Source organism: Phyllostomus hastatus, unplaced genomic scaffold (assembly GCF_019186645.2).
Source record: "Phyllostomus hastatus isolate PE091 unplaced genomic scaffold, TTU_PhHast_1.1 phas_scaffold_12, whole genome shotgun sequence".
In the NCBI taxonomy this organism is placed as follows: Eukaryota; Metazoa; Chordata; class Mammalia; order Chiroptera; family Phyllostomidae; genus Phyllostomus; species Phyllostomus hastatus.
Window position 1 is genome coordinate 10550578 of NW_025334007.1, and position 26690 is coordinate 10577267.

Below are 26690 nucleotides of genomic sequence, written 5' to 3' on the forward strand. Positions count from 1 at the left end.
ACCGAGCATGAAGAACCAGTTGCAAACCTGGGGATTAGTGATGTCTTTCATTTTACCACTTAATAGATAATCAGATTTTTTGCTTGTTTGTTTAAGGAAGCTAAAGAACATGTAAGTTTTCATCTTTTATTCTGCCATTCAAGGATCTCCAAATTCAGGCCCTATCCTATCTTTCTACCATTATCAGTCATACACTCATGCATCCTAAACTGTAGCCAACTTGAACAACTCAACTCTTTACTTAATGTGATTACTATTACCCAGAACATCCTTTTCACATATTTAGTTGCTGAAATCCTGTCTTGTTTTGCACATGATGGACCTCTCTTCTCTTAATATCTATGCATTTGTACACCCAATGGTATTTATTACCTGAGCTCTTTCTTTATAATCTTTGCATTAGTGTCTTATTCCCCCAATAAACTTTAGAGTCCTAAAGGATAGTGTCATGAACTCCTCCACACAGCACTGCATACAGCAGGCACCAAACACATATTCAGTCATTCCTTCATTTAATCAATAGTTAATGAGGTGATCACTATGCACTGGGAATCAAATGCCTAGCAAAAACTGACATGGCCATTGACTTTATGGAGTTTATACTACTATGTTGAAGACAACTATTAATCATTTAATTGCCAAAATAGATGTATAAATACAAGCTGTGATGATATGGAGAAAAAATGCACTGCTATGATAGACAAAAATGGAGACTTAGCCTCTATTGATGTGGAAATCAGGAATGGAAGGCTTCATTGAAGAATTGACGATGGTACTATGATCCATAAGCTCAACTGTTAACTAGGCAAAGGGGAGGAGTAGAGAGGGAATAATATACCAAAGAAACAACATATGCAAAGATTCTGTACTACAAAAGGAACAGTGTACATTTGAAAAACTGAAAGAAGTCTGTATGGCTGAAATGCAGAGATGAGGAAGAGGCTAGAGCAGGATGGGGTTAAAAGATGGGTCAGGAGCGAGATGATGCAGGGTCTTGTAGGCCATGTTCAAAATCCTGGCTGGGAACCTGAGAGAAATGAGAAAGTACTGAGGGACTGGAAATAGGTAGCATGGAGACTATTATACTAAGTGAAATAAGCCAGGCAATGAAAAACAAATACCATATGATCTTACCTATAAGTGGAATCTAAGGAACAAAATAAACTAATGAGCAAAACAGAATCAGAAGCACAGAAGCAAGAAACAGACTGCCAACTGCCAGAGGGGAGGGAGGGTGGGACTGGCTGAAAGAAAGTGAAGGGATTAGACAAAGCATATATATGCATCACCCATGGAAATGAACAACAATGTGGGGATTGACTGTGAAGGGGGCTTAGGGAAGGGGGGAAATTGGGACAACTGTAGTAACATAAACAATAAATTTTTAAAATAAAAGTGTTCTGTGAATATTACTCCAGCCGTAGTATGTAAATTAATTGAAGGCTGCCAAAAAGGAGGCATATTGGGTGGCATTTGAAGCAATTTAAGTATAAAATGCTGATTGCTTGTCCTAGGATAATGGCAGGAAAGGAAGAGAAGAGATGGATTGGAAAAAAGATAAAATGTACAGGACTTAGTGCTGGATTGGGTGTATAAGGTAGAGGAGGCCATGGGAAGGAAGATGATGCATACATTCCTAAATCACAGAAATGGAAAAATGGTGACATTATTCACAGACAACAGAAATACCAAAGAAGTAGTTCCTTTCCTTCTGAACATACTAGGATTACAGTTCCTTTGTTTAGGGAGCCAGGGAGCAATGTTGAGTAGTCAAAATTAAGGTCTTCTCTGGAGACATATATTTGAAAGTAATTGGTATACAGGTAAAAAATTGAAGCCACAAGTATTGCTGAGTCTGGCTAGGGAATATGAATAAAGAGAGGATTTAGAACTGAACTTTAAAAACTCCAAAATGTAAAGGCTTTGGTAGAAGCAAACCTGCAAAGAAAACTGAGGAAGAGTAGCCAGAGAGAAATGGAACTAAAACTCGTAAGATTAGGTAATATCATAAGTGTACACAGTAAGTAACTGACTGGCAAAGCAAGAATTAAAACCTAGTCCCAAAGGATTCTGAAGCCCAATCTGTTTTGACGACATCAGACTATTTCAAGACTGAAAAACAAAATTCTTAACAATAAGTTGGATTTACACGCTTGCAAAAAGAAAGGGGTAAATGGAGCTGATAGAAACATATAGTTATTAAAATGAATAAGAGATAATATAGGAAAATGGTTAATAAAAATCACACTCTTCCAGACCTATATGAAAAAATATTACTTAAACCTACCAAGGACTGAATTTCATGCTAGGATATGCTGATGAATTGAATACAGTGCAGGGTACCTAGTTGGCATTCTATTTGAAGCCACATTCAAATGAAAGAAAGGAGAAACACTGAAAAGTTTTTATGTATCACTGAAACCAATATAATACATGCTGTCCTGAGAACTCTTACATTCTTCAGTGCCATACTTCAGTTACCACCTTCTACAAGTAAGCATTTGCTCTTTAACAAAGAGTACATAATTTTGTTTCACTAAGAATCCCAAGCAAATCAAATAAAACAGAAAAGGAAGAACTTTTTTTTAGCTTATTCTCATTTACTCATCTTTATTTTAGAAAATGCTAAGCTGGCCATAGCATTCCATTATTTTCAATTGAAGAGTTGATACTAATTAACAGTAATCCCTTCTATTTATTTTTTGTGCTCACTGTATGCCAACCACCATTTAAAGTGCTTCACAAATATTTTCTCATTTAATCCTTAGAAGAATCTGAGGAATTACACATCATTATCTTGATCTTACACATAATAAAATTTGAGATTTAGAGACCATGCCCAGGATCCCACTACTTAATAAATAGTAAGGAAAGGTCTAAATCCAAGTCCCTCTCTGACAGTACATCCCTGCCTTTTAAGCCTCCATTAAATTAGAAGGAGTGGAAAAGGGGTGAAAAGATTGTTCACAAACTGATCATCTGGATCATACCAAAAGCCATTCCAAAAACATTTTTCCATTTAAAAATTTTAAAGACATTGAAAATATTAAAAAAATAATTTTAAAGACATTGTTTTAAAATATATTTACCATATTTAAATCAGGCTTTATATCAAAAGGGATTTAAGGCCCCTGCTGGTGTGAGTCAGTGGATTGAACGCTAGCCTGCAAACCAAAGGGTCTCCCATTCGATTCCCAGTCAGGGCACATGCCTGGGTTGTGGGACAGATCCCCAGTGGGGGGTGCATGAGAGGCAACCACTCATTGATGTTTCTTTCCCTCTCTTCCTCTCTCCCTCCCTCTCTCTAAAAAAATAAAAGAAAATTTAAAAAATATTTTAAAAAGGGATTTAAGTACATTATTTACATATATACAGCCACACAAAACTCAACATGATAGCACAAGTTGAAGGAGAAAAAAATATGATTAAGGGAAAATACAATTAGTCTTAAATGAGGACACAGAAACCATGGGAAAAATACAATAAAAATCCATACCAATGAAGAATGTTAGACTTACTAAAGTGTGGAAGGAGCTGGAACAATGACTGTTAATGATCTAGAAGCTAATGCAGAAGAAAACAGGATCAGTTAAAAACATTCATATTTGACTTGGGGTAGTGAACACAATACAATACACAGATGATGTACTATAGAATTGTACACCTAAAACCTATGTAATTTTATTAACCGATGTCACCCCAAAAATTCAATGAAAAAATAAAAATGTAAATTTTTTTTAAAAAATTAAAAAAACAAAACTGAAAAAAAGAAATATAGAGAGAAAAGCAAGCCAGTTTTTTCAGAGAAACCCAACCATTCCCGGCACAAAAGGCAGAAAAAATGATTTCTTCTGGGAAGAAATCCTTATGTGATATAATGAAAACCATCCTCAATAAACCCTTTAAACAAATACAACTTGTCATTGGATTATTTCTTACAACAATGCTGAAATATATTTTTCAAAAAATTATATGGTATATCAAATAATAACTAGTTAACATAAAGTCAGGAAAATATTTATATTTACTGGCTTTAAAGCTATTACAATTTATCAAAAGATATTATAATTGTATGGAGAAAATAGCTTATAGGGTTTCTCTTTTATAATGGTAAAAAATGAATAGGTGGTTGTATTTGAATCATCTTTGGAAACTGATAGTTTGCCAACAGGTGCCTAAAAATATGTTGGGATTACACACTATATGTTAATTTAATTTAATGACAATTTAAAATGAAAGACTCCTCTGTCATTCTTTTTTTTTTAAAGATTGTGTTTATTTATTTTTAGAGAGGGAAGGGAGGGAGATAGAGAGAGAGAGAGAAACATCAATGTGCGGTTGCTGGGGGTTATGGCCTGCAACCCAGGAATGTACCCTGTCTGGGAATCGAACCTGGGACACTTAGGTTCCCAGCCCGCGCTCAATCCACTGAGCTACGCCAGCCAGGGTCCTCTGTCATTCTTATCTTGAAATGTATATGTACAGACTTTTGATTTAAAAAAGTACAAGTCATAGGCAACAAGAGAAAAAATAAATTGAACTTCATCAAAATTAAACACTCTTGCTCATCAAAGGACACTATAAATAAAGTGAGAAGGCAACCCACAGAATGGGAGAAAATATTTTCAAATCATAAATATGACAAGGGATTAATATCTAGAATATATAAAGAACTCATTAACCCAACAATAACAAAAAACCAAATAACTTCATTTTAAAAATGGCAAAAGACTTAAACAGGCATTTCTCAAAAGAAGATGTACAGATAGATGGCCGTAAGCACATGAAAAGGTAAAGATCACTAACCATTAGGGAAATGCAAGTCAAAACCACAATAAGATACCCTTTCATCCTCATTAGGATAGTTACTATTCAAAGAAAAAATCAAAAGAAACTATAAAACATAAAATGAGTGCTGGCAAGGTTGTGCATAAATTGGAATGCTTGTGTAATGTTAGTGGAAATGCAAAATGTTACATGCAATATGGAAAACAGTATGGTAGTAACTAAAAAATAAATAAAAACAGAATTGCCATATTACTTAACAATTTCACTTCTGGATATAGATCCAAAAGAATTAAAGTAAGGTTGCAAAAAGATATCTGTACACTCATGTTCATAGCAGCATTGTTCACAATAGCCAAAAGGTGTCCATTGAGAGACAAAGGTACAAACAACATGTGGTATACAATTGAATACTATTCAGCTTTTAGGAGGAAATTCTTACTCAAGCTATAATGTGGATGAACCCTAAGGACATTATGCTATGTGAAATAAACCAGTCACAAAAAGGCCATATACTGTATGATTCCACTTATATGAGGTCCCTAGAGTAGTGAAATCCATAAAGATAGAAAGTAGAATAGTAGTTGCCAGGGACTAAGAGATGTGAGAAATGAAGAGTTAGTGGTTAATGGGTACAGAGTTTCACTTTTGTAAGATGAAAATAGTTCTGTGAATGGATGGTTGTGATGGTAACACAATGTGAATATCCTTAACAACACTGAACTTTACACTTAAAAATGGTGAAGATAGTAAATTTGATGTCATGTGCACTTTATAATTAAACATTTTAATGGTGAAAATGATAAATTTTATGTGATGAACATTTTACTACAAGTAAAAAGTACAAGTCAAGGGGTTAATTTTAAGTAGCCTAACTGTGCTACTTTCAAATATTAATAATTAGATTTAAGCATTTGGGGAGGTATATGAAAACCACAACTGTAAGTTACAATTTTATGTCTGATTACTTTATGTCCATGTGAAATCAAATTTGTCTATTAGAAACACAATTTTCCTTTCATTGACTACAAAGAAACCACAAAAGGCAATGATTTACTAAATTCAGTAAATCTTACATGGAATTCATCATTATAATATCTAATCCAAGTTAATTAATTTACCATGAAAATGTAATTTGCCTAATCACAATGGGACTTAATATAGCTGCCATCCCTTTTGATATTTTCATTTAACATCTAAACAATATTATTGGGTATAAGACATGCCAAAATAGTTCCAGCAATGTGTAAATGTTATTAAAAATTGTACATTAGACACACCAAGAGGGGAAAAATTGTATTCAAGTGACATGCAAATAAATTTTGAAGGAATAGGACTTCCAGCAAGATGGAGGAATAGGTGGATGCACTGTACCTCCTCGCACAACCAAGATTAGAACAACAATAATTTACAGATAGAATAACACTCAGAACTGATAGAGGATTTATCTGAATGGAAGTCAGACAGCCAAGAAGTTGAAGTAGACCCGTACAACCGGCCTGGTAGGAGAAGACGAGTCGGGCGGGCGCGGGGCTGGTGCGGGTCAGCGGCGCACTGAGGTCGGGGAAAATTTGGCGCGAAATCGGCGCAACAGCCCTCCGGGGCACAAGAATGCAGCGGTGATCCCTGAGTACGCAAGCTGCGGCTGGCGGACCCAGTGAGGCAGTGATTGTGGACCAGGGCAGAGCTCGCAGCCCAAGATCCCGGAGAAGGGTCTGAGCACAGGAGAACGGAACTACCGTCATTGTTCCCTCCCATCCCTGCTCCCGCCCCCGCCCCCACATATAAAGTCACAATCTAGCGACTGGGGTGCCCAGCCCCGGTGAACACCTAAGGCTCCGCCCCCCACCGTAAGGAGAGCGACCGGACAAGAGAGAGAGAGAGAGATGGCTCAAATAGAAGAACAAATCAGTGCCCCAGAACTCATCCTTTTGAGCAACCAAGAAATAGCCAATCTATCAGATGCGCAGTTCAAAACACTGGTGATCAGAAAGCTCATGGAATTGGTTGATTTTGGGCGCAATTTAGATGAAAGGATGCAGACTACCATAAAAGAGATGCAGGAAGATACGCGGAGGAGAGCCAATAGTGAAAGGAAGGAATCTGAGTCTCAAAACAATACAGTGGACCAGAAGGAAGATAGAATCAACCAAGCAGGAAAGCATGATGAAATAAGAATTCAAAAAATTGAGGAAAAGCTTAAGAGCATCCAGGACACCTTTAAACGTTCCAACATCTGAATTACAGGGGTACCAGAATGGGAAGGGGAAAAGCAACAAATTGAGCACATATTTGAACAAATAATAAAGGAGAACTTCCCCATTCTGGCAAAGGAAATAGACTTCCAGGAAATCCAGGAAGCTCAGAGAGTCCCAAAGAAGTTGGACCCAAGAAGAAACACACAAATGCACATCATAATTACCTTGGCCAAGGTAAAAACGAAGGAGAGAATCCTAGAAGCAGCAAGAGATAAGGGGACAGTAACCTACAAAGGAGTTCCCATCAGACTGTCAGCTGATTTCTCAAAAGAGACCTTACAGGCAAGAAGGGGCTGGAAAGAAATATTCCAAGTCATGAAAGACAAGGACCTACATCCCAGATTGCTCTATCCAGCAAAGCTCTCATTTAGAATGGAAGGGCAGATAAAGTGCTTTTCAGATAAGGTCAAGTTAAAGGAGTTCATCATCACCAAGCCCTTATTTTATGAAATGCTAAAGGGACTTATCTAAGAAAAGATAAAGAAAAAGACATGTATAGTAAAAGGACAGCAAACTCACAATTATTAACAATCACACCTAAAGCAAAACCAAAAGAAACTAAGTAAACAAGTAGAACAGGAACAGAATCACAGAAATGGAGGGCATATGGAGGGTTAGCAGCAGGGGGGGGTGGGAGGAGGAGAGGGGGGAAAGGTATAGAGAATAAGTAGCATAGAATGTAGGTTGAAAATAGATAGGGGGAGGGTAAGAATAGTACGGGAAATGTAGAAGCTAAAGAACTCATAAGTATGACACATGGACATGAACTAAAGGGGGAAAACGTGGGTGGGAGAGGGGGTACAGGGTGGAGGGGAGTGAAGGGGGGAAATGGGACAACTGTAATAGCATAATCAATAAAATATAATTAAAAAAAAGAAAAGAAAAGAAAAGACAATTTGATTTACAAAGAATAGACCAAAGTTTAGAAGACACTTCACAGAAAAAGATAGATAACTTGGAAAATAAGCCCATGAAAAGATGCTCAACATCATTTGCATTAGGAAAATGCAAATTAAAACCAAAATGAGATAATATGATATATCTACTAGAGTGACTAATACTAAGAAGACTATCAGAATCAAATGGTGAGACCCTGTGGAGCAACTAGAGCACTCATACAATGCTGATGATAATGCAAGATGATGATATCCTATAGAAAACATTTGGGAAGTTTGTTCAAAAGTTAATTATATATTTATAATATGGTGTAGTAATGCCATTCCTAGGTATTTATGCAAGAGAATTAAAAATGTGTTTATAGAAAGAAAAAAAAATTTGAAGGAATAGTAGCGCAAGAATAATCATTCATCTTTGTCTGCATGCAGGGACCTATTCCCTTCTCCAGGGAGGACATGCCTATGAGCAGGAGAGAGCTGTCTCCCATGGTGGGTGGGGGGGACAACCCTTGGGTCATATCACTGAAAAGGGCAAAACTTGTTGACCCAACTTTACTTCTGGAGATACATCCAATCTTGGCTTATCTCAGTCCCAGGCTTCCCTTAATACTCTTGATTTCTTCAGATTTAAATCTGGTTCTTAAATCGATAACTACCTGTTCCTTATTCTTCTACCACAGCCCAGACATCTATATGATTTTTCTCTGATCAACTAGCTTGCTGAGCTAAGGAATCCTTCTCTCTCTGTCCCTAATATTAGGATCCCCATCCTGCTGCTTTTCCAATTCCTGACACCAACTTCCACTTATTCATTCAACAAACATTTATCAAAGGTCTATTTATGAGCTAGGCATTATTTTAAGGAGTATGAAAAAAATGCTGAGCAGGAATAGACATGGTTCCTGCCTTCAAGGAGCTTGCTGGGAAAAAAAACACATTAAGTTGAGAATCACACAGGCAACTCTATTAAACCCACTATTAAACCTAATCTCAATACATCTCCAATAATCCTTCCCTAATACAAAACAAACTTCATTCAGCATTTTGTATTCACTGTTTGGAGCCTCCTCTATTACTAAACATATACACAACGCACACATATCTCTACTGAAAATGAATGTTAGCATTATTAACTATTCAGTAATTTTACAGGGTCAAGCAAAAAAAGCCAAACAAACCTGTGGTGTTTTTAAAATTTTATGACTCCTAAAACAATTTCTTAAATATTAGGCCCAATTTAGTTTTCAGTTACAATGTACTTTCCATGTAATGTTTATATCACTCAGTTTTACTGAATGTCAAAATTAAACTTTTGGCCATTTAAAATAAAGTTAAAATATATTCATAAGGATTTATTTTCAAGATAAAAAGGATCCTACATTTATCCCAAAGTCATTTCTGGATTGTCTAAGAAAAACTTCAGTGATGATATATTGAATTTTGTATTTGTTTTCTTTCATGTATCAGGATCAATACATAATATCATACAATTATATTAAAATTCAAATATTTTTATTAGCCTATGATGTAACTTTTACTTGACCTAGGAATACAGGCTTTTTGTAGGAGCTAATTTTTTCTCTCTAAAATTAATTAGGCCTCTTCAAAATAATTATTTTTTAAAAATATATATTTTTTATTTTATGACAAAAATAATTCTCTTTTTAGGCAATTTATAAGAAGAGTGCACCCTTGTGTTCATTGCAGTGTTAATTATAATAACCAAAATATGGAAATCAAATAATTCTAATATAACTCCAAACAATGTCAGTTTTCCATTGCTTCTCTGAACTTCATGTGCTACAAAACATCTGGGTATCTGATTAAACTGGAGATTCTAACTTAGTTGGTCTGGTGTGGGGCCTGAGATTTTGTATTTCCAATAAGCTCCCAAGTAAAAAATGGGCATTACTAGAGCAATGCTTGTCAGTGGCAGAAAGAGACTTGATTTTTTCCAACAAGCTATGAGGTCATTATCAAATAGGACAATAATGATGATTAGTTATACAAATAAATAAACACAAGTAGGCCTGTGTTGCTAAATATCTAGTCACGTCCTTTTATGGGCTTAGCAGTTCCAATTAGGAAATATATCTATAATAATACTCAAGGATCAAAAATAGTCATTATAAATTTCTAAACCTCAAAGGATCAAATTCTCATAGTATAAGCTAGACAAATTATTTTAACTAAAAACTATGCCAAACTAATTGTAATTATGCTTATTTGAATAAATCCCTAATTGCATGTTTTAAGGATAGGAATTTAGAAAAATTCTTAATTTTCTAAAATGTGAAGTTATGGAGAGATTCACCAGCCTAAATAAAAAATATTAGTTACATTCTTTGCAATACTGTTATCATCTTGGCAGAGAAGACTCATGGCAAGGCAGTAGCTGGGGGATGGGGATTTCCCCCATTCGAGTGGGGATAAGCTGGGAGGAACAACTGGGAAGTGAATCAAACTGTGCAACCCAGAGTTCCAGTGAGGGGAAAATAAAGCCTAAAACCTCTGGCTGTAAAATCCTATGGGGGTTGTGGCAGCAGGAAGTCTCCCAGCCTCATAGGAGAGTCTGTTGGAGAGACCCACAGGGTCCTAGAACATATATAAGCTCACCCACCCAGGAATAAGCACCTGAAAGGGCATAATCTTCTTGTGGGAAACTAGAGAAGTGACAGAAAGTGGGGTGAGAGAAGAGCAAGCATGCAAGCAAGCAGTATTGTTTCCTCTCTGATCCATCCCCACAGACAGCACCACAATGCAGCAAAGTGGGTTGCCCCACCCTGACAAACACCTAAGGCTTCTCCCCTTACAACATAAGAGCTGTGCAGAGACAAAGATATATGGCCCACATAAAAGAAGAGATCAAAGCTCCAGGAAAACAACTAAGCCATGAGGAGACAGTCAAACTGTCAGATGCAGAGTTCAAAACACTGGGAATCAGGATGCTCACAGAAATGATTGAGCTTGGTTGCAAAATGAAGGCTATACAAAGTGAAATAAATGGAAATATACAGGGAACCAACATTGAAAGGAAAGAAACCGGGATTCAAATCAATAATTTGGAACAAAAGGAAGAAATAAACATTCAACTGGAACAGAATAAACAAGCAAGAATTCAGAAAAAAATGAGGAGAGGCTTAGGAATCTCCAGAACAACTTTAAATGTTCCAACATCTGACTCATAGCAGTGCCAGAAGAAGAACAAGAGCAAGAAATTGAAAACTTATTTGAGCAAATAATGAAGGAAAACTTCCCCAGTTGGTGAAGGAAGTAGACTTCCAGGAAGTCCAGAAAGCCCAGAAAGCCCAGAGAGTCCCCCAAAAATTGGACCTAAGGAAGCACACACCAAGGCACATCATAATTACATTATCCAAGACTGATGATAAGGAGAGAATCTTAAAAGCAGCAAGAGAAAACCAGACCACTTACATACAAAGGAGTTTCCATACGACTATCAGCTGGTTTCTCAAAAGAAACCTTGCAGGCAAGAAGGGTCTGGAAAGAAGTATTCAAAGTCATGAAAGGCAAGGACCTACATCCAAGATGACTCTATCCAGCAAAGCTCTCATTTAGATTGGAAAGGCAGATAAAGTGCTTCCCAGAGAAGGTCAAGTTGAAGGAGTTCATCATCACCAAGCCCTTATTACATGAAATGTTAAAGGGAATTATCTAAGAAAAAGAAGCTCAAAGCTAGGAACAGTATAATGAAAACAAACTCACAAGTATGAACAACTGAACCTAAAAACACAAAAACAAAAATAAACTAAGCAAACAACTACAATAGGAACAGAATCACAGAAATGGAGACCACATGGAGGGTTATTAATGGGGAGGGGAGGGGAGAATGGGGGAAAAGTTACATGGAGTAAGAAGCATTACTGGTAGGCACAAAGTAGAAGGCAGGAGGTTAAAAATAGTATAAGAAATGGAGAAGCCACAGAACTTTTATGTACAACCCATGGAAATGGACTAAGCAGGGTGGGGGGAATGCTAGAGAGTGGGTGGGTGTAGGGTGGAGGGGGGTAAAGGGAAGAAAAAATGGGGGCAACTGTAATAGCATAATCAATAACATATACTTTAAGAATATACTTTGGTTTCTAAGCGCGGTCCTGGAGAGGTGTGTAGTCCCCACATTTTCCTGCATGAGGAAGGGTTGTGTCACTTGGATTGCCTCAGAAGGAATAGGACAAAATGACCAAGTTCCAGCAGGCCGTGATGTTCAAGGACATGGCTGTGGTCTTCACAGAGGAAGAGCTGGAGCTGCTGGACCCTTCCCAAAGGATGTTGTATCAAGACGTGACCCTGGAGAATCTCAGGAACCTGATCTCTGTGGTTCTTTTGGTGACTTCCGGCAAGATGAAGGCATACGTGGATGCACGGTACCTCCACGCACAACCAAGATTAGAACAACAACAATTTAGAGGCAGAATAACACCCAGAACTGATAGAAAATTTATCTGAATGGAAGTCGGACAGCCAAGAAGTTGAAGTTGACCCATTCGTCCAGACCGGTAGGAGGGGCGGAGAGGAGCAGCCGGACTCGGATCTCGGAGCACAGAGAACAGTGAGAACTGGGCGCAAAGGGCAACCAGGAGCACATAAGGCATCTGGGGCACGTAAGATCACAGTGGATGGACCCTGAGTATGCAAGCAGCAGCTGGCGGACCCAGTGAGGCAGCGATTGTGGATCAGGGTAGAGCGTGCAACCCAGGATCCCAAGAAGGGACTGAGGTCCCAGGACAAAAGAGCTACCGCCATTGTCCCCTCCTTCCCCCGCCCCCGCCCCCACATACAACGTCACGATCTAGCGACTGGGGTGCCCAGCCCTGGTGAACACCTAAGGCTCCACCCCTCACTGTAACAAGAGCAACCACACCAAAAAGAGAGAGAGAGGGAGAGAGAGGGAGAGAGAGAGAGAGAGAGACATCTCAAACAGAAGAACAGATCAATGCCCCAGGACTCATCCTTTTGAGTAACCAAGAGATAGCCAATCTATCAGATGCACAGTTCAAAACACTGGTGATCAGGAAGCTCACAGAATTGGTTGATTTTGGGTGCAAATTAGATGAAAAAATACAGGTTACCATAAAAGAGTTGAAGGAAGATGCACAGAGAACCAATAGTGATGGGAAGGAAACTGGAACTCGAAACAATAGAGTGGACCAGAAGGAAGAAAAAAACAACCAAACAGGGAAAAATGGAGAAATAAGAATTCAAAAAAACAAGGAGAAGCTTAGGAACCTCCAGGACATCTTTAAACAGTCCAACATCCAAATTATAGGGGTACCAGAAGGGGAACAGGAAAAGCAACAGATTGAAAACATATTTGAACAAATAATAAAAGAGAACTTCCCCATTCTGGCAAAGGAAATAGACTTCCAGGAAATCCAGGAAGCTCAGAGAGTCCCAAAGAAGTTGGACCCAAGAAGAAACACAAAAATGCACATCATAATTACCTTAGCCAAGGTAAAAATGAAGGAGAGAATCCTAGAAGCAGCAAGAAATAAGGGGACAGTAACCTACAAAGGAGTTCCCATCAGACTGTCAGCTGATTTCTCAAAAGAGACCTTACAGGCAAGAAGGGGCTGGAAAGAAGTATTCCAAGTCATGAAAGACAAGGACCTATATCCCAGATTACTCTATCCAGCAAAGCTCTCATTTAGAATGGAAGGGCAGATCAAGTGCTTCTCAGATAAGGTCAAATTAAAGGAGTTCATCATCACCAAGCCCTTATTATATGAAATGTTAAAGGGACTTATTTAAGAAAAGAAGATAAAGAAAAAACATGTATAGTCGAAGGTCAGCAAACTCACAATTATTAACAATCACACCTAAAGCAAAACCAAAAGAAACTAAACAAACAACTAGAACAGGAACAGAACCACAGAAATGGAGATCACATGGAGGGTTAGCAACAGGGGAGTGGGAGGAGGAGAGAGGGGGAAAAGGTACAGAAAGAATAAGTAGCAAAGATTGTAGGTGGAAAATAGACAGGGGGAGGGTAAGAATAGTATGGGAAATGTAGAAGTGAAAGAACTTATGACACATGGACATGACTAAAGGGGGGATATGGGTGGGAGAGGATGTATAGGGTGGAGGGGAGTGAAGGGGGGAAATGGGACAACTGTAACAGCATAATCAATAAAATATATTTAAAAAAAGAATATATTTTAAGAGTACTGTTACAATCAATCATTAAAGAGTGCAGTGGATTTCTTCAAAAAAAGAAAAAGAAACCACAAAGAATACAAATTCATTTCCTTATCATTAATCATTTCTTAAAGAGCTCCTAAAATATGAGAATCTTCTAATATTTCTCATAATTCTCCTCTGCTCAGTACAATTATCCTTCATTATGATAGCATTCTACTTCAATCACTGTCTGTTAGGGAAGTGGGGTTTCTCCTTTTGCTAATCAAAATGGAAAAGGGTGTCAGTAAGCACTGCTTTTTCCTTTTTTCCCTCCAGATGCCAAAATCCTCCCGGTAAGTCAGAATCAGAAATATTGGAAAATTAAAAAGAAAGAGGAAAAAGTTCTATAGAGATGCCTATGAATCAGAGGGGTGGGGAGAGGAAAAGGGGGAGGAAGAGAGGGAAGGAGAAGGAAATAAGAGCCTTTGCTAATACTGTGTCAAAGAAATAATTTGATTAAACCCAATTTTTAAAAAAAATCTTGCACTCCTTACTGAAGAGACAATATCACTCCTCTATTCACAAATTAACCGCCATAATATCTTACCACATTGCAAGTGCTTGCCAGGAATTTAAGAATTAACTTTCAGATGACATTTGCAAAGATCCAAGTTATAATTTAATCATAGATTAATATTATTGTCGACCCAACAGTTAATGAAGCTTAATATTCTCATGATTTTCCTGATTAAATTACTGCTTAAAAGTCTAGTTTCACTGATGGCAGTTTATAAGATAAAGATATACAAACATCACCTTCACTCAGTTCTCAGAATTTAAAAACTGTCTCATGTCAAATATAATTTAAGATCACTGGATAGTGACATCATAAGACAATTTTTTTTAGTTACTTTCACAAGACACAAAGAATAAACAATCAGCTCTTCTAGAGAAAGGACACCAAGCAAGAAGGAAAATAATAAAAACGGAATGTGGGGCTTGGGGAGGTTAGGGGAAGGGCAAAGACCAAACACATGTAATGACTTTATATTATGCAAAATGCTACCCCAAAACTTCTGAGCATAGCCCAACAAGAGCTTATTCACTCACCCTCCTATGAGACTTCGGTCACTGCCTGAAAGCAGCTGTGCAAACAATCTTTTAGCAACCTTTTATTTCAACTCAGTCCCAAATCTTCCCATTGGTAAATTTTCAGTGAAAAGATCTGAGTTATGTAGTATTTGCATACATATGAATATACTACCATGGACTGCAACTCAAGTCTATACCCTAGACAGCTGTAAATCAACCTGTAAAAGGAATCAAACACCAAGAGTTATCGTGAGTAACCACAGCATAACAGCTGTTTCCTGCACTGTTCTGCAAATATTATAAATATAAAAAGTAAAACTAACTGTGATAAGCATTACAAATAATCCTGGTGAAAGCTACAGAAATATTGGTAGACATTTCTAAATGTGTATGAGAAAGATTCATATTGTTTTTTTTTAAAGATTTTATTTATTTATCTTTTAGAGAGGGAAGAAAAAGAGAAAGAGGGAGAGAGAGAAACATCAATGTGTGGTTGCTGGGGGCCTTGGCCTGCAACCCAGGCATGTGCCCTGGCTGGGAATCGAACCTGCGATGCTTTGGTTTGCAGCCCACACTCAATCCACTGAGCTACGCCAGCCAGGCATATTGTTTTTCTATTTTAATTTTATGGTAGAGTCAAAATTGTTCCTTCCCCAAAGACAATAGTTCACTACTCACAACTTTTAACAAAAGATCACTTAATTCAAGATGTTTTTCCAGAAATGGAAAAAATTTTGAAGGAAACTAGAATGAATAAATTTTTTTATTTCAAGAAAGAAAATATGAAATACATTAAAATATGTAAGAATCCAAGAAAACCTACAATTACTTTTTAGGGTCGGCCACCTCCTAGAAAACATGGTCTCTTTGGTATAACATCACAGAGAAAAAGTCATTTTGGAAGAGTGTATTTGGTTAGGAATCACAAAGACAACTTTACATTCTTAATAAAGTTTTGGACACCTATAGTTATGATCAAGGCACACTGATCATGAATTCTTAGTGCTATAATCCAAAAAAGAATTTGAAGTGGAATATTGCATTCCTATTCAAAATTCAGTCATGTCACCCCAGTAAAGTTTTATGTATATAAAGAGCTGATTTCATTGCTTTTCATTGTAATCCCAAATCTTGTCAAAAAGGAGGAGAAAAACAACCAAAATTACTTCTGCTTGAGTAGGACGGTTCTGCAGTTGGTGATAATCCTGGTAAGAATACAATAATAGGAAAAAAAGAAAAACTAAAAACTGATAAAACCCAAGCATAGGAAACAAAATACAATTAATCTGGAGAAACTGCCCCGTTCTGGAAGGAAACATGGTCCCTGTGTGTCTATGATAACTATCCCAATGCTTGACTACCGCATCTCTGCTCCAACACATACAAGTATAGTCTAGCCTCAAGGTTAACTAGTTCAAACTTGGGGAGCAAATGGATACATAAATTAGGAGTATTTTTGTGGGGGCATTTCTTCTGGAATAAGATCTTTTTTCTTGTATTCTTTTCCTTCCTTCCTTCCTTCCTTCCTTCCTTCCTTCCTTCCTTCCTTCCTTCCTTCCTTCCTTCCTCTCTTCCTTCCCTCCCTCCTTCCTTCCCTTCCCTTTCTCCCTTCTCCCTTCTCCCTTCTCCCTTCCTTTCCTTTCCTTTCCTTTCCTTTCCTTTCCTTTCCTTTCCTTTCCTTTCCTTTCCTTTCCTTTCCTTTCCTTTCCTTTCCTTTCCTTTCCTTTCCTTTCCTTTCCTTTCCTTTCCTTTCCTTTCCTTTCCTTTCCTTTCCTTTCCCTCTTTCTTTCTGTTGTTTTATTACTGTTGTCCCAATTTTCCCCGTGGCTTTCCTCTTTCTTGCCCACCCCTAGCCCCCTAGCTCCCACAGTCAATCCCCACCCTGTTGCCCATGTCCATGGGTCCCTTATACTTGTTCCTTGACTAGACCCTTCCTCTTCTTTCCCACCTAATTCCCCTCCTCCCTCCCCTCTAGTCACTGTCAGTGTGTTCCTTGTTTCCATGTCTCTGGTTCTATTTTGCTCTTTTGTTTTGTTCATTATCTTCCACTTATAGTGAGATCATAGCTGTGCTATTTATAGTAGCCAAGTGCTAGAAACAGCCTAAATGCCCATAAGTAAATGAGTGAATTAAAAAACTGTGGTACATTTATACAATGGAATATTATGCAGCAGAAAGAAAGAAGGAACTCCTATATTTCATGACAGCATGGAGGGATCTGGAGAGCATTATGCTAAGTGAAATAAGGCAGGCGGTAAAAATCAAGATTTATTTCTTGATCCTGCATTTCAACCTCCTAGTAATTTTTCAGAGTCAACAATTTTGACTCCAGTTTTACATTTGCATCAAAATACATTATAGCTCTTAGATTTACTCTAGAAATAGAAGTTCTTATCCATGTTCCACAACTAAAATTCTTGGCAGAGTTCATCAAGTGGTGGAAGAGTGGTGTTACAATATAACTATGACCTAGTAAAGCCATAGAATCAGAAAGTGTTACAGTGAGGAGCAGAATCAAGGAAACTTTATTTTATGGCTCTTACACAATTTGAACATTAGGAAAAAATAAGAGGAGGATGTGGAGAAATGGGAACCCTCATGTACTGTTGGTGGGAATGCAGATTGGTGCACCCACTATAGAAGTTTCCTCAGTATGAAGTTTCCTCAAAAAAGTTAAAAATGGAACTGCCTATGACCCGGCTGTTCCACTTCTGGGTACACAAGGTATGTCCAGAAAATATCCAGCCATGTAATATGAAAGAGAGACATTTATTGAAGATGATTCAAGATACAAGAAACATTGTACATAGGACAACGGCACCTTAGTCCCCTTCAAAGTAGGCACTTTGGGACCTCACACTGTTCTCCCAATTGCCATCAGCTGCCCTGCTGTATTTTCCTGAATCTCTTCAACAGCCTGGAATCTCTTCCCTTTCAAAGGTGATTTTAGTCTTGGGAAAAGCCAGAAGTCACAGGATGCTAAATCTGTGCTGGAGGGCTACTCAGTCACCTGGTTGATTTGATGTTTCACCAAAAAACTCTGCATGAGAAAAACGCTGCATAAGACATGATGCATGAGTAGGCACATTTATTGTGATGAAGATGCCAATCACTAGTTGCCCATAGCTGCAGCCTTCTGAATCATCCAAATAGTTTCCACAGAGGAATGTTCAAGCTTAATGCAAAGTTTGATACAGATCTATTGCTCTACTTGCTCAGTCATTTTGAATGTGATGGCCACACAGTACATGTACTCACTCAATAGCATCTACCACCCCCACTGACTAGTACAGTGAAGTCATCATTGTTCACACATGCTCATTCCAGTCCACTCCCCTTGGCTGCCAGGTTACATTGATATGGTGCAAACCATTCTCATTATATTAACAATGGCTGGACTTTTTCAGGACAGACTTCATATATCCAAAGAAAACCAAAACACTAATTTCAAAGAATATATGCATCCCCATGTTCATTACAGTGTTACGTACAATAACCAAGCTATGGAAGCAATCCAACATATTGCTCATCAACATATGCTCATTAGCAATCCAACATATGCTCATCAATATATGAATGGATAAAAAATGTTGGTACATATACAATGGAATATAACTCATCCATAAAAAAGAATGCAACATAATGAAAGGATCTAGAGTCCCTTCATTATGCTAAGTGAAATATGTCAGTCAGAGAAAGACACATGTCATATGATTTCATTCATATTTTAAGTCTAAAGAACAAGATAAATGAACAAACAAAATAGAAACAGACTCATACATATGAAGAACAGACTGATGGCTGCCAGAGGGGAAGGAGTTGGGGGGCTGGGTGAGAAAGGTGAAAGGATTAAGAAGTACAAATTGGTAGTCACAGAATAGTCCTGGGGCCCTGGCTGTGTAGCTCAGTTGATTCAAGTGTTGTCATGATTCACCAAGGTTGTGCCGTTTGATCCCTGGTCAGGACATATACAAGAGTCAGCCAATGAATGTATAACTAAATGGAATGACAAATTGATGTACTCTCTCTCTCTTTCATCAATATATTTTTAAAATATAGTCATTGAGTACAGCATGGGGAACATAGTCAATAATACTGTAATAACTCTGCACAGTGCCAGGACACTGCAGGTGGTTACCTGATATATCAGGGGGACCACTTATGAGGTATATGATTGTCTGACCCATATGCTGTACACCTGAAACTAATACAAAACAGTGTTGAATATAAACTGTAATTGAAAAATAAAATTAAAAAAAGAAAAGAAATCAAACATGATAGAACAAAAAAACAAAAAAGATGAATTAGAGGAGAACAACACCGATAATACTTACCTTTTGCTTTTTAAAAACAGGCCTTACATTAGGAATAGGACTAATATTTCTTGCACATTTGGAAGACCTCAAGAATACTGCAAACTTGTATTTCAAGTCACTATTTATATAAACTGAAAACAACACTGACTCTCCTACTAACATCTCTTCTCTTCTGGACACAAAGAAATGGAGGAGGAGATTATAAACCATGGAATACTCTGGTTTAGCTGGGAGTAGTCAAATGGTCTTACCTCTCCACTTCATTATTTTTGGTGTCTTGCTTTATGAATTTCCAGAAGAATATAAAAAAAAAGTTTTTAGAAAATTTGTAAATCATAATGGGGTAAATAGTAAAGTGCTCTAATGGTCAAATAAGTAAGATGTTAATGACATCACTACATATAAATATTAAACTGATAGCAACTCAAAGTTGATTTAAACTTTTTACAGCTAAAATTATATTTTTATTATAAAACCAAAAGCAGGTTACTTTATAAATGAAGTTACTAAGTGAAAATATGTACAAAATCATCCTCAACATAAATTTGCTTCCTCTAGAGGACAAGGAGCCAAATCCCTAGGCCTGAGAGACCACTAATGATCACTTCCCTAAACTAACTTTTCTAAATCAATTGTTAGGATTTATAAGAATATGGGATATTTACACATAATGACAAATATAAAAGTTAATATATCAATTAACCAGACCTTGTTAAATTCAGAAACACATTTAGAACATGCGGAACCATTTGATCAACATAGCCCTGGGTGGTGTGGCTCAGTGGATTGAGTGCCGGCCTGTGGACCAAAGGGTTATTGGTTCGATTGTCACTCAGGGCACATGCCTGGTTTATGGGCCAGGTCCCCAATAGGGAGCACAAGAGGCAATCACACATTGATGTTTCTCTACCTCTCTTTCTCCCTCCCTTCCCCTCTCTAAAAATAAATAATATTTTTTAAAAATTCAAGAAAAAAATCATATGATCAACATAACAGTGAATCTAAAGAAGCATTCTCATTAAGGTCAGGACTATTCAATATTGAGCAATGACCTTGGTCAACACAAAAACAAGCAAGAAAAAGTAAGAGTTACCAATATTAAGAGAAAAAGCTATTAACATATGCACCATATGATTTTATACTTAAAAATTCAAGAAAATAAACTGAAACACTATAAGACTAATAAGAAAATTAATTAAAATGGCCAAAGGCAAAGTTCATGGCAGTATACATGAACTTCCCTCTACATAGCAAAGACATTGGTCAAGTTAAAGGAGTTCATCATCACCAAGCCCTTATTATATGAAATGTTAAAGGGACTTATCTAAGAAAAAGAAGATAAAAAACATGTATAGTAAAATGACAGCAAAGTCACAATTATTAACAACCACACCTAAAATAAAAACAAAAACAAACTAAGCAAACAACTAGAACAGGAACAGAACCACAGAAATGGAGATCACATGGAGGGTTAGCAACAGGGGAGTGGGAGGAGGAGAGAGGGGGAAAAGGTACAGAGAATAAGTAGCATAGATGGTAGATAGAAAATAGACAGGGGGAGGGCAAGAACAGTATGGGAAATGTAGAAGCTAAAGAACTTATGACCCATGGACATGAACTAAAGGGGGGAATGTGGGTGGGAGAGGGTGTGCAGGGTGGAGGGGAATGAAGGGGGGGAAATGGGACAACTGTAATAGCATAATCAATAAACTATATTAAAAATAAAAAATAAAAGGACAGACTGCCAGTAAAAAGAAAAAAAAGAAAATGTAATGAAAAAATTCCATTCAAAATGACAGTATAGGACTTAAGCCCCAGAATGGAAAAATACTGGGTAGCCAGGAAGCCAAGTTAAGACCAGGTGGCCAGAAGGAATGCTGGATATGCTGACCACAAGAATGTAACCACCCCTCCACTCCTTATTCAAAAACGCAGAAGTAGCTAATTTTATCTCCCTTTTAAATGACTGCTCCTTTGCAGATGTTGAAACTACTGGACAGCATGCACAGTTGATATAGGTTTGACCACAATACAACCTTCCTGGCATGGTGGTAATGAGTTACACCATTTTGCCTCCATAGAGCAGGCATGAACACAGTTACTAGTAAAGGAAGTCACTGGACTGTGAAATGAAAACTTCCACAAGCCTGCCTTTTCCAAAAAGGCGGTCTTTTCTTGCAATCCAGCTTTTCCCCAAGCTTATAAAAGCAGCCAAGCAGAGCCAACCCCAGACAGCCTGGGCTACCCTTCTTTCCTCTGTGCTGTCTCCTTTGTGCTTGAGCATAAGCTTAATAAAATCTGTCTATAAATTTCTCTCTGGTTTCCTCTTGATTTCTATATTGGTGAACCCAAGAACTCCAATGCCAGTTACAACCATAGAAATAATAAAAACTACCTGGGAATAAACTTAAGAAATGTAGAAGACATTTTTAAAACAGGTATTAAATTTCATTGAAGAATAAAAAAAGATCCAAGTAAATGAAGAGGGGGAAACATACATTCCTGGATGAGAAGACTCAGTAGTGGATGGATATTAATTTTCCTTAAATTAACCTATAAATTCAATGCAATCCTAGTCAAAATCTTAACAGGATATGTGTGTGTGCGTGTATGTGTGTGTGTGTCTATAAGTGAGTGAGAGAGAGAGAAACTTGACAAACTGAACCTAAATTTCATATGAAAGGAAAAATAAGCAATAACTAATACATATTTTAAAAAGTATAACACATTGGAGGGGGATGGCTTGCAGTCCAGATAGCAAACATTCTATAAAGAAACATTAATTCAAAAGTGCACTGAAATGGAAAATAAATGAACCAAAAAAAGTGCAACTAAAAAACAGTTGTATCCATGTTAATTGTAGTTCACCTGATTAAGGTTTATTGTTTTAATTTTTCATAAAGTTGGCATTTTAAATAACTGGGCAGAAAAGACAGACTATCCAATAAGTTATATTAGAACTACTGGCCATCCATTTGGGAAAATATAGAGTCAGAGCCCTTACTTTATATTGGATATATTTTACTTTAAAAACAATTGTTCATATTGAAAAGCAAAATTAAGGTTTAAAAAATGAATGTAGGGGAACAAAATATGGGCAAATATTTAAGAAGAGTGGGACAGAAAAGACCTTCCTAAGAAAGATACAACACTGAGTAGCCACAGAAGGAAAAAAAATGACATATGGCTACATTAAAATTTAAATATTTTTTCTGATAAAAGTCAGGGGACATTTTCAAACCACTCACATGAGCCCTAGCTTCTGATAAAAACTTCATCTTCCCTTTTACTCCTTTAAGAAGCTAGGCTTTAGTGAGCCACTGTTTTTTTATAGAATTGTTACATCTCTTGCATATGTATCACAGAATCAATCATTTTTTCTTTTAAATCAAATTCTATGAAAGGTTAGTAATCAGGTGCCCTGAAAACTATGTAAGCTATTTGTGCACTCTGGTTTATGTTATATAAATGTTGCTTCATGTTTCTATTTATGAATATAAAAACTGTAGTGAAAGACCCTATGTGGAATAGTATGTTACAAAATGCTATTTTCTGGAAGCACTTATTTAAAATGTACAACAGCTTACTCTTTGTTCTGACAAGTATCAGGTGGTTTAGGAGAAATATAATATAGCAGCTATATAAAGAGTAGAAACATAGATTGGAGTCAATATACTGACCCTTAGTTAGGGTAAGATTCTACATTTAATTTCAGGTACGAAGTAAGATCAACTATAGGACTACATATGACATTTTTTTTTTGTATTTCCAGAATAGAACTTAGCTCACAGAAATTATTTGATATGTTTGTACAAAGAAAAATATCCTTTGCCTTATTTTAAAATTCAACAGAAATTTAAAGTTAATTTTGTGAAATTTCTTTAAATTTTATATAAGATTTTCTCCTTCCAAAATCTGTACATAGTAAACAATCACTGGTTAACTCCTTTGTCTTTATAACAACTTTACACTCATCAGCCATAGACATAGTAGAATTTAAAATCCTTCCTCTGTCAAATCCTTCCTCAGATTCCATCATGGAATCTGAGTTGCCTTTGATATTTTATGCAGTTAGTTAAGTTGACACAAATGTCACATTAAAAAACTGAGGGCAGAATTGCTAATGTATCACATGGTCATTGGGAGTGACTCTATTCTTAAAGAATACCAGTATGAATTCATAGTTTAGGCCATGATGTTTTTAAAAAGAGAATAGAGGTTCTGGGTGATAAGATTGAGAACTGATTCCCCTTTGCCTGCTACCTCATGAATGATCACATCTGTACAATGAAGGGGTAAATGTGACAATTTAAAAGGAAATTTTCCTCTTGTGTGAAAATTTTAAGAATGTAAATCAAGGTTAAAATCTTGGGTTTTTCTAGTATTTCTGTGGTTTCATTTTTTACATTTAGATTCCTAATCTATTGGGGGTGTTATTCTTGTGTATGGTACAAAGTGTGAATCTAATTTTACCTTTGTCATATAGTAAATTTCTGTATGTGCTGGGTGAAGTTTTGGGCTTATTTTAACCCACTGGTATATATTTGTCTATTCATGGGCCAGCACAACAATGTCTTATTAAAGAGGCTTCATAGAGTTTTGAAGCCTGGTAAAGCTAATTTTATCTTCTAATTTTTTCCTTTTCAATGTTTTGCTAGCTCTTCTTCTTCTTTTTAGAGGCTTGATAGGGTTATAGATTTGATGATTGATACACTCAATCATGAGTTTAAGGATTCAACAGGTTAATTTAAAAATTATGTCCTAAATATAATCAGGATGGTAACCCAAGCACAAAGATTTAACTTATGTCAAATAAATATAGAAATTTCACTATTATTTTTGTATGATCTATTTTGGCATATAGTTAAGAACTAATTATTTTTTATTTTATAGTCACCTATTTTCATATTCTGAGATGCTAAAATGTGCTTTTATTTGTAAGATGTCATATTATAATATATGTGCTCATTTACAATTAAAATTTTAGATTAGTCGTTAGATTAAAAATGAAGAAATTATATAAACATAAGTTTTCTTTAAAATAATTAAATCAGTTAAGTATCATCATAAATTCAAATACAGCTTTTGCCATAAGCACTTACATTACCTGATCTTAATATGAAAATAAGCTAAATCATTCTAAAATACTAGTGATTTATTTTAGTTTTCTTGATTTTACTGGATAAGCAAAATTAGGAATTTTATGAAGTTTCTTTTTACTTGCACTAAGTTTCAACTCCATGTCTTTACATATCCAAGGACACCATATAGAGTAGTGCAGGTTGTGCACTGTGAACTTGTGCAACCATACATAGATAGTGAAAAGCTACACAACTCAATGTGGCAGCCCTGTTTTTTTTCTTTTTTATTATCAGAGAAGAAAAACACTTATTCAAACTCAGCAGGGTGTCAGAGAATTCAATTTGACTGGATTGTGACACTATCTACCTGGAAATAGCATCAGACTCCACATGTAAAAGGGCTCAATCCCGCAAAAGCACTCTCTACTTCTATAGCTAATCTCAATCCCAGATAGTTTTACCTGTGCTTCTGACCAATCAGTCACAAACTGGATGTTTTGCTGAACCCCTCCAATTCAGAGATCCTGGTTGTTACTTCTACTTCTGAGCAACTGGTTATAAATCAGAGGTTCCCAGAATCCTCTCCTTCTTTGGGTTCAATTAATTTGCTAGAGCCACTCACAGAACTCAGGAAACTGTTGGATAATTATAAAATGATATAACTTAGGAACAGCCAGATGGAAGAGATGCATAGGGCAGGGTATGGGAAAAGGGCACAGCTTCCAGCTTCAATGTTTTCTCTGAGCAGGCCTCTCTCCCTAAATTTCAACATGTTCACTTAACCAGGAGTTCTCAGACAACTTCCTTTGGGTTTTTATGCAGGCTTCATTACATAGGCATGATTTATTAAATCCATTACCACTCATGATTGAACTCAATCTCAAATCTCTCTCCCTTCTCCAAAAGTCCCAACCCTCTAATCACCTGTGGCTCCACTGGCAGCCAGCCCTTGCCCTCCCAACCCCATTCTAAGGTGTGGTCCAAAAATCATCTTATTAACAAGACACCTTTATTACTCTCATCACTTAGGAAATTCCAAGGCTTTTAGGAGCTCAAGATCATAAACTGGAGGAAGACTAAATATCTATTTCTTATTACATATGAGCCTCCAAATCCACAAGTGATATTTGTCTATCTTGATAAAAGCCAAAATAAATCATCTCTGAGACAGACCTTAGGAGCTCATACCATCACCATTTTGGTTAAATATTTGTAGAGTAAGATAAATATCAAGAAATATGGCCCTGGCTGGTGTGGCTCAGTGAATTGAGCGCCAGCTTGCAAACCAAAGGGTCACCAGTTCGATTCCCAGTCAGGGCACATGCCTGGGTTGAGGGCCAGGTCCCCAGTGGGGGGTGCCTGAGAGGCAACCACACATTGGTTTTTCTCTCCCTTTCTTTCTCCATCCCTTCCACTCTGTATAAAAATAAATTAAATCATTTAAAAAAGAACTATGAGCATGTTACTTGCCATTTTAAAACACTTTTTTTACTACAAAACATAAGTCAAAAAAGGTTGCTGTCTACACTTTCAAATTTCAGCTATTCCAACACTATCCTTTTAGTGGAATATCCAATCATATTTCTTTTTCCTGATAATTTCTTATCCCAGTTTTCTAAGCTCATTCAAATATTATTAGTATCGTTAACGCCCTGGCTTACACTACAATTCTTTTTTTTTTAAAGATTTTATTTATTTATTTTTAGGGAGGGAAGGGAGGGGGGGAGAGAGAGAGAGAGAGAGAGAGACATCAATGTGCGGTTGCTGGGGGTTATGGCCTGCAACCCGGGAATGTACCCTGACTGGGAATCGAACCTGGGACACTTTGGTTCCCAGCCCACGCTCAATCCACTGAGCTACACCAGCCAGGGCTACAATTCTTAATTTAATAAACCACTGCACAGAAAAGATATATCATACCCAAAAGAAGCAAGTTTGAATAAGGTATAGCTATATGTTTAAATTCCAGGGTTTTTTTAAAAGGAAGGACTACCACTGCAAAAACACTTATAAAGAACTAAGGAAAAAAGGAGTGAATGAAACAGAAAAGTTTTAAAGTATTTCTTTCATTCACCTGTTCTACTCATTCATAATGAATCCTCCAAATTTAAGTGAGTTTGCCCCAAA

At 36.9% G+C, this 26690-nt stretch overlaps 1 protein-coding gene across 6 annotated transcripts in view; it reads right to left on the reverse strand.

Moving 5' to 3' along the window:
- The window catches only part of CNKSR2 (connector enhancer of kinase suppressor of Ras 2), a 289400-nt gene that overhangs the window by 231657 nt on the left and 31053 nt on the right, over positions 1-26690 (reverse strand). The window lies entirely within an intron of this gene.